Here is a 9,587-nt window from a genome sequence, read left to right as displayed (position 1 = left end):
GGTTCTTCCCAATGTACTCATGGGGAATCCCTAAGTGATTGTGCATATTTGTTTTAGGAGTATGTGCAGACAGCAGAGCGGATCGACAGTCCGGCTCCGTTGCCGGAAAGCCCAGCCAATGATCTTCTGACGAAGATGCTGGTCCCATTGCCTGCAAGGGGCCGGAGAAGAAGGCCGACAAGAAGGCCCCGGGGACCCGAAAGGGTCTCCGAAGTAAGGTTGCACAAGCCTCGTCCAAAGATGATGAGGCACACTCCTCCCCTGAAGGGGAAGAAGAAGAAGAAGAAGAAGAGGCCGCCCCGTTCGAAAAGGATGGGGGGCCTGAGACGGTGAATCAGGGGGCCAGGAGAGGCCCCCGGCGTAAGGCCGTCATACCCTTGTCGTCTGATGACGAGGAGGTGGATTCCTCCCGCGGAGGCGGGGAGGAATAAGGAGAAACACCACCTCCCCGTGTCCGGGGAGGGAAGAAGAGGAAGGCCGCCCCGGTGGGGGAGACTGGGACGTCCAAGAAGGGAAAAGCATCCCTTCCGGACTACTCCGCCACCGCCGCCGATAGCGAGGAAGGGTGGCTGCCCCAGAAGAAGCCCCTCGTGCGGTCGTAAGTATCCGCACTTGGTCGTAATTTTCGCTTCATAATTTTGTTTATAACTAGCGGGTGTACCCGCGCATTTGCGCGGCTAGATTAATTTTTATATATTCTGTATTTTTCTTGTTTTTTAAACACTTGTTTAATTTTTTATAAAGTTTTAATGTTATTTTTTTGTTTTTTAATATTTGCTGTTTTCCCATTTTATTTTGTTTATTTAAAGGTACTTAGCATAACAGGATGACATATGCCAGTCTTTTTTTTTTAGGAAAATACACCGTTTGGTGCATTTTAAATAACTATTATCATCCCCGAAAATAGATATGTTTATTATGACATTCATCTTGCTTCCTTGAGATACGATATGCACACTTAATAGGGTGATTTGAGCTTTATCACGGAAAATAACTAATCAGTCAGGTTTGGTTTTATTTCATTGGCAGAAGGTCATATGTGATGAGAGCCCTGTAGTTATTGACACACACCTTATTTTAAGTTGATGGTACACCAGTTAACTAATATTAATTAGATTGATGAAGAAATAGAAAATTGTGAATGGTGTTGGCAATGTAATGTAGATTTGATCTATTTTATATTTTTGATAAATGATCTGCATATAGTTTTTGTAAAACATGTTTATTTTTTCTTGTGACATTCACATAATATTTAAATTACTCCCTCTGTTCATTTTTATAAGGCTTTGTATATTGTTTCACACATTATGCAAAACAGCTCAATTTCACTTGTTTGAAATGACTTATAAAAGTGAATGGATGAGTATTGTTTTTTTAAGGTTCTCATGTATTTTATTTAGCTTTACATATGCGTTGCTTTTTTAAATTATGTATGTGTTATATGTTTGATCTTTAGTCCATTTATTTCTTATTTCTTGTAAAAATATATGGTAATGATCGTTTTATTTTTTTATGAATTTATGAAGCAAATGGACCCAATTGTATCAGAAACGAAATATGAAGTTGCATCTTTATTTTTTACCCGTCTCAATTTATTTAGTCAAAACTATGTAACACGTCTTTCATCATTTAAAAAAGAAACTGTGTAACGTGCTTCCCATCCAACCATGTTTTTTTAGAAGAAATGTGCACGTCTTTTTTTTTTGAAGGGATGTACGCTGCTCCTTCTTAGTTGTGCTAGAGGAAAAGAATGCGCACATTTCTTCTTTGCCTTTGAAGGGTAGTTGAAAGAAACTGAGGCGGCCCTTCCATGGGTGATTCTGCCCCAAATCTGAGTGCCCTACCCATCCATGGGGCGATGCTGAACCAAATCGCAAGGGGAAAAAGAAATTGAAGCTGCTGCTCCAAATCTGAGTACCCTGCCCATCCATGGGGAGATGCTCTACCAATTCGCAAGTGTAGCTATTGTAGCAGTTTGATTTGCTTGCCCATCCATGGCCAAATCTTGGAGGAGGTGATCTTTGTGGCCATTTTTTGCCGAGGCCAGGACATGCGCTGCGGATCTGGCGTCTCCCACCAGCGATGCGGCATCTCACTTTTGCCTATGTAGTTCATTGCCGCTGAGACATATGGCTGTGTCGTTGGGTTCAGGGCCCATCTTCTGTGTGTCGTTCCTGTCATCTTAGGGTGCGGACATGCTGACAGGTATGAATCGCTTTGTGCTCTCCCATTCGCCTCTTGCTTTGCATAATGTTCATCATAATTTCATTTACCAATTTTTTTGCTGAATGTACGCCTCTCCTTAGTTTCTAGCAGAGGGGAAAAACATAGTTCCTTCTTTCCTTCGTCCTTAATGGGAAAAAAAGAAATGGAGGCCGCTTGCCATCACCAAATTGATTCCCAAACCATTATGGCTGATTCATTCCTTCCTATTTCTTTTCGTGTAGGTACTGGCGCAGTTTGCCGTTGAGCAGGGTGCACGGATGCGTTCGTCGCATTCTCGATGATGTGGATCCTCGACAACCTCGTTGAGTCCGGCAGTGCGTTCTCAAGTTTCGGCCAAGTTGATGACCTCTTCTTGGCTTACGGCTAGAGGTCTATGGCAGAGGTGTTGTAGTTTGGCCCAGTGGAGGAGGCTGCGAGGGAAATCACCGAGTCAACTGCTGAGTGAGTTATTAGATCTGACATCTAAAGAATACAAATAGCAGCTGACGACCATGAGATGCTGGCCTCCTCGTTGTTCTTGTTGTCAGGCCAATACTAACTCATTGTTCTTGCGGTCAGGCTACTACTAATTGTAAGTGCCAACTGAAAATTATTTCTTGTACTTTATCCATAGCAGTATTGTACTCCATGTATTTTTAATTTTTTTCTTTGCAAGAAATTATGCCTTTTCTCTTAAGAAAGGCCTTATGAACCGCAAGTTGGTTCATATGTGTCAATTATTTTCTTAAACTGCAAAGTCCTTGCCTTCTTTGTGCTAATCTGTCACCTTGGATATAAATTTTGTTATAGGTTTGTTGAGTAGTTCACTTGTGCCAGCAAGACGCCATTGATTTGCTTATATCCAGTCGTGCTATTAAGTTACTGATGAAGCAAGGTATGTTCCTTTCTATTGTGCTGGTGTTATATAGGTTTGCTAAAGTATAGTTTCTTCAAATTGTGAAGTAAATCCTAATGTGCGAAAGTCTGGTCTTGTAGTATGTTCTTGTCTATTGCGTTGGCCTCGTAAAGATTTTCCTAAAATAGCATGTGCATAAAGGAAACTACATAAAGAAAGTTATCAATCTATTTTAAACTAAGAACATTGGTAACGTCCACACCCTGAATCTAATAAGTATCCTTCTTATCATGGTTGATGTCAGTCAAATACTATTACTTATCTTGGTCGATACAAATAGACTGTCGCACTATTTATTTCATAAGCTACTGATCCACTAATTATCTGGATAACATCCTTTTTCTCCTGGCCTTTGATTTCGGTACTTCATCTTCATCTTCAAGCACTGTATTTTTTGCTTTTGCTTTAACATGTTTCTTGTTCCCGCAAACACCTTTTCCCTTTTTTTAGGCATATTCGTCTTAGTGCATTCATCCTCTGACTCATCTGATATTACAAAGATCTCAGTCTCCTTTTAGTGCCACTGCGGAGCTCACGTGATGACGATGGTATTTTGTCTTGACGCTTATCTTTATTTAATGTAGTCCCATTGCTGTCATGTGACTCCTCTTTCACAGGCACCAGTTCACATAAAAGTTTGCCAGATGAAACTTTATTATTCTGTGACTGCAAAGATAAACATTTTGAAAATTAGACACATCTCTAAAATCTGAAGTGTGTACATTGTTAAAAAAACAATCACCTTTCTATCTGGCATGTTTTGCTTCTTCATTAACACAGTGTCCACCTCATCATCCATTAAGGAATTCTGAAAATGGTAAAAAGTTAATGCAGCTTTACCTTCTCAGCTTTATTGTCCAAATAGAGCATCTCAAGCCTATCATCAGGCACAAATGTTCTTTTAACGGCATAGTTTTGTGTGCCAAATGTGAGATTATTATCATTGAGCTTGAATCTAAATATGAGTCTTTTTCCACATAATTGTTGAATAATCTTTGGCGCTTCTTCCGATTTCCCATCCTGTGTGTCCAGTAGATTAGATGCAGATGTATTAAGCAATCTTGCAGCCTCCTCATCAAATAAAGTGCAACTTGTAGTAGATGTATGGTCACTAATTTGGAGTCGAACACGGTACCTAACACATGATTCCTGGTAGTGGAGAGTAAATATAATATAACATTTTTTTCATATTTTAGTAATATAATATGCTTACCATGGTGTGACCTTTTCTGGATATATACCACAACTCTTGCAATAATAATGGTCACTAATTTGTGGCACTTATCACATGACATGTACCACCATTGGATATTTTCTTGCAAACGATCCACTGTAGCTATGACAGTGAACACAAAATCCTAAAAAAACAACATTAGCATTTGGGTGGGGTGTGGGATTAAGAGGCATATATAAGCACAATATGGTTTCATTGTAACTAATATTAAATGAATTGTCCATGCAGGTCTTATCGCGTATCACGAAGATTGATGATATCATTTATTGGAATTTTGATGCGTTACCTGGTCTGGCTGGTTTCCGTGCCTCATTGCAGTAAGTTCTTCTAATGTTCTCCTCCTATAAAACATCTGTTCTTCTAGTGTTCCTTGATTACTTCTATCTATACTGCCCATCTTTGGTAAGGTTTCTTCGGCTGAGTTCCTGCACATGTATGAAGTAAATAAGAATATACAACCTTTAATCAACCTGACTTAGTAATTATGAGTGAAAAAATATAAATCGGTGGTGTTTCATACCTATCAAGAAGTTCTTGTGTTTCTGGTATATCCAGATCTATATATATATCCTTGTGGCACTCGTTGACTTTAGGCACAAACCTATTTAATCATTTAGTTAGAATTTGTAAATGATAAGAATGGCATGTAAGATTTATGCACTTACCATTGAATCTCTGCACCATCGTTGATGTGATAATAAGGACAGTTTGGCTGCCGATTACATCCTCGGTCAAAAAATAAGCAAACTTTCCCCACAACGTGATTCTGATTTTATCACCCCTAAAGAATATAATCTAAGAAGTTAGTGCTAACCACATGGGGGGGGGGGTTTAGTTAAATTTGAGACATGCATATGCACTTACTCTGGCATTAGGATTTCAATCTCGTGGATATATGAAGGTTGTGGGTTCCTTTTTGTTATTCTTGTCTCCACTGGCTTCATTTGAGTTAGTAGTCCAATGACATCTGCATATTTGGAGATTATAGTGATATAAAAATTAGAAATATCCATTATTTGGAGGTCGTAATTACATCCACAAACATACCTGAGCATTGTGTATCTTTTTCCGCCCTTTCTTCTAGTGTGTCCATGGTAGCAAACTCAAAGCAATATTCCGGGAAAACTTCCGAAGATCCTTTTATTTCCTTTACCTTTGTATTGTATGCAAAATATATTTTAATTTCATTGCTCACTGGCCTATATTTTGTGGATTCCGCGACCTTAAAATTGCTGAATGCATAAATAGACTTTTCATTGATCTTTGATCTAAAAGTGTCTATAAGATTCTTCCAGATAGTAGCATGGATTGTAGATAGTAGCATGGATTGTTTCACCCTGTTAAAAGAATCAAATAGGGTTAGTAAGTTGCTTCATCCGACAGAAAAATTCTAATTTAATATATTAGAAAACAGACCTGCTCATCCATCAGTATCATATCTAGGCTAATAAGCTCATCGGTCGTAGGATTCACTGAATCCCACATTCTCATTACTTTCACTTGAATATTCCAATTCTGTCCCCTTGTAGTTAAGTCGCTCAACTTCTTGTATGCCATATTCTTATATCTTCAAAACTAACAGGGAACAATTTATCAATTGATATAGTATTTATGAAGATTCTATCCATCAAAAGTAAGCTTGTGAAATAACAATTACCAAATCTGATGATTCAGGCTAGATTTGCTTTGGCGTCAATTCTTTCGACTTAGATTGGAGCAGGCGTCGCTTCGTCGGGCGCTGAGCATGCTTTCGCGTGACTATGTCGGGCGTCGAGTGAAGCGGCTGGAGGTGGCTTTTTCGTCTAGACGTTGAGTCGCGTGTGATGTGTTCAAGTCGTCGTGGTCGTTGGCTTCTAATTGTTTGGTGGGTACTTGTGCGTCCGTGTGTACTTATTTATATACTTTTAGGTGTCTTGGATTGTGGTGGCTGAGACCGGCTGCAAATCAGATGCCAACACCGTGTGCAAATCAGACTTATGCACCGTGTGCAAATCAGACTTGTTTTATTTGCATGTATTTGTTCCTGATCTGGAACTTTCCTCACGTGAGGTGGTTGTCCTTGTTTGTTAATAATAGGCTCCTTATTTGTTTAGGTTAGAGTAATATTTTTTTTGCTTATCATTGATCCATCGACGGGAAGTTCTTTTTCTACTATATTATTTTTTTGGAACCTATGTGGAGTACTTCAACGTGGCATGTTCTGCTATATGTACACGTATTATATTCTTACGTAATGCTTTCATATTTTAATCTCAGCCGTCAAGACATAAAATCAAGGATCAAGATAATTTAATCTATGTGGACGCGCGTGGTGGCTTGTTTGCCTATTGTTTTAATTAAATAATAATAGATAATAGATGCCGAACTTGTATACAGTCCGGCCAGGGCCCATCCAGGAGTGTCGTCTTTGGACGGGTCCTTGAGTGAGTCAGCAATGAACTCACTCCCGACGGCCACGTCTCCTCGCCCTGCGAACGACACGAAGGTGTTGTCCCGAAGGCTCCCGACGATGGTAGAGGTGGCCCTGGAGGCGCCTCAGGGCGGCGTCCCAGGCGTCGGACTCGCGGGGTTCAAGGTCCCCGTGGATCGTGTCGATGAGAGCCACGGCAAGCCGGGCTCTCAGCCAAACACTGTTCCGGAGCCTTCAGTGGTTCCGGACTTAGGCGGGCAGTCCCTCGTTATGGAGGGAGGGCCGTCTATATCAAGGACTTCCGTTGCGCCCCAGGCGCCGGATTGTCTGCTGGAAGCGCTTCGAGGCGCTTCCCTAGATGAAGAGCACCGTACTCTCATGAGTGCGGTGATTCAGAAGGTTTCGTCCGCCAAGAGCGGACTAACCGAAGCCTGCACCAGCCTCCTAACAGGATTTGAGGTAAGCAGTAAAATGTGTAAAATCACCACCCGATAGGTAGTAGCCCCTGATACTCTGTTTGGTGTTCGGAAAGAAAAAACCAAACGGAGGGTCAATTATAATCCGCAGGAGTCTAACAATAAGTGTCAATGTAAATAAACAGGCTGTGCTGCTGGCCGCTGCTGCTCGCATGGCCGAAATCGACGGCCTGACGCAGGATTTAGAGCGGGCACCGGGAGAGCTCGGCCTCGCGAGGAGGCAGCTCGAAGAGAACAAAGGTGAATGATTCCCCTCTCTTATATAATAAATAGCAAATAAAATTTGATTATGCTAACGACGAGACGTCGTGATGTGGTACCAGAGGCCGCCACCGAAGTGGCGTCTCTCAAAAAGGCGCTGTCTAAGGCCGAACACAAAGCGACCTTGGAACTCAAGGAGCACAAAAAGCAAGAGACCCAAGTGGGCGAGGTACAAGAAGAGCTATAGGAGCTCGGCAAGAAGCTCGAGTCTGCGGAGCGGGAGCTTAAAGCAAAGGAGGCCGAGCTTGCGAAGGCCCTTATAAATACAAAAGACGCCAAGGCCGAAGACGAGAGGGCTCAGCAAGAGATCTAGGAGGCCAAGAAAATAGCGGCGGGTAAGAATTTTTTTATGCAAAGCAAACATGTGGAGGATGCGTTTCTTTTACTTACTCGAATCCAGAGCTCTCCAGGGGCATTCACAGACCTGCCATGCAGCGTATCGGACGCCGCGGAGTTCTACCGTGCCCAAGAGGGGAGCTCGACGGAGAAGTTGTTCTGGTCCCAGTATGCTGGGGCCGAGCATGCAATGCCTCTGAGTGACCAACTGAAGCAGTTGGTCAAACTCCACAAGGCGGCCGAAGTGGCTATGAAAGATCTGATAGTCCGGATATGGCCTGACGAGCTTCTGCCCACCAGCTACTTCGGCCTGATCAAGTGAATGGTGGATTCCTGTCCACGACTGGAAGTCATCAAGCGATCCATTTGCATTGAGGGTGCCCGTCGGGCCCTTGCTCGCGCCAAGGTGCATTGGGGAAAGCTGGATGCGGAGAAGCTGGTGAAGGATGGGCCACCAGAGGGCAAGCCGCATCGCGTCCCCGAGAAGTATTATGATGGCATTATGAAGGGTGCTTGCCTCGTGGCCGATGAATGTAGCAAAGACATAATTTTTGAATGAATTCACTTTTGTCATGATTGTAATTTAAAGACGAAGTTACTTGCACTATGTAGCGCTTTTGTGATTTAAAATATTACCTTCTATGTGGCTGTTTATCAAATTCTGAAAGTAGGCCAGTCGTCAGCTTCCGCCCCTGTGTACCTAGTACTGGGTTGTTCGTGGAAAACCCGGACACTCTTTATCCAAATGTTTGATCCCTTAAGGAGGTGTCCGGCGCAGCGAACCAGGCAATCGGACTATACAGCTTTATAACCTTCACTTAGCCATAGAAGTATATGATTTAAAATTTCGGCGAAGCCCTAGGATCCGGAAGGCCGAATTGGGGCACTATACACGCCTATATCAGACAAAGCCGAATTAACGCCTAAAGCAGAAAAATCTTTAAGGATTTTAAGACCTCTCGAACAGCGACCAGTCTCTCGCCACATCATGTCGGATAGTTTTGTGCTTTCTCTACTGAGGTGCTCGTCTGGAAGAACCAGGGCACAATCGCAGTAGTTCTCCCTCCGGTACCTTAGCCGAATTAACGGAACGTAAGGCACCAAAGCGAGGGAGCCGTGCTATCCCAACCGTAACCCAAGACATGATTCGGAGCTGATGCATATAATGCTATAAGTTCGGGGTGCCGCACTGTTGAAAGTGTTCGGACTTGACTTGCCGTATTATGGGGTACCATAAGAAGCCCCTGGCAAACTACACGTACCAAAGTGTACGGATGCAAAATTAAATAGACATTTATAAAAAATGCTCAAATAAAAATAAGTAAGCTGACGCTATTTGTGGTCTCTCATTGATGAATAATACATTTAAGCGTATGTTTACAATGTATGCACTAGGCGGAGACAAATAGGATTATTTGACATATCCTATCCAGGGGCAGGCTACGTACAGATAGATAAAGCAGAAACAACGATCATTAATAGATTCCACATGGGTGTTTCCTATTGTGCCCAAAGCCTATTGCCTCCTGGGTTTCCTCTCCTATGTAAGTCCGACCATCCGGCTATTCTGGAGAAGCTGCACTAAAGCAATGTCCTTAAGGGTAAAAGGAAAGGTTATGAAGGAATACCGTACTGTTGACTGAGCCCCTGATACGCCTCCGCCTGTGCCCATGGTATTTTGAGTGTGTAATTGTGTACGCGTGGCATGAATGCTGCTTTGATGGGATTTGAGCGGAGGCCGGACTGCTA

The 9,587-nt window shown here is 42.5% G+C and overlaps 1 long non-coding RNA gene across 1 annotated transcript; it reads left to right on the top strand.

Moving 5' to 3' along the window:
• Nucleotides 1-3,023: 3,023 nt before the first annotated feature.
• LOC119367805 lies at nucleotides 3,024-4,804 on the top strand. Its single transcript, XR_005176440.1, has 3 exons — nucleotides 3,024-3,100; nucleotides 3,622-3,669; nucleotides 4,584-4,804. It is a non-coding gene; the product is annotated as an uncharacterized LOC119367805 (long non-coding RNA).
• The last annotated feature ends 4,783 nt before the right edge of the window (nucleotides 4,805-9,587 follow it).

This window comes from Triticum dicoccoides, chromosome 2B, assembly GCF_002162155.2.
Source record: "Triticum dicoccoides isolate Atlit2015 ecotype Zavitan chromosome 2B, WEW_v2.0, whole genome shotgun sequence".
NCBI lineage: Eukaryota > Viridiplantae > Streptophyta > Magnoliopsida > Poales > Poaceae > Triticum > Triticum dicoccoides.
Note: the sequence above shows the minus strand (reverse complement) of the source record. Positions and strands in the feature narration are given on the sequence as shown.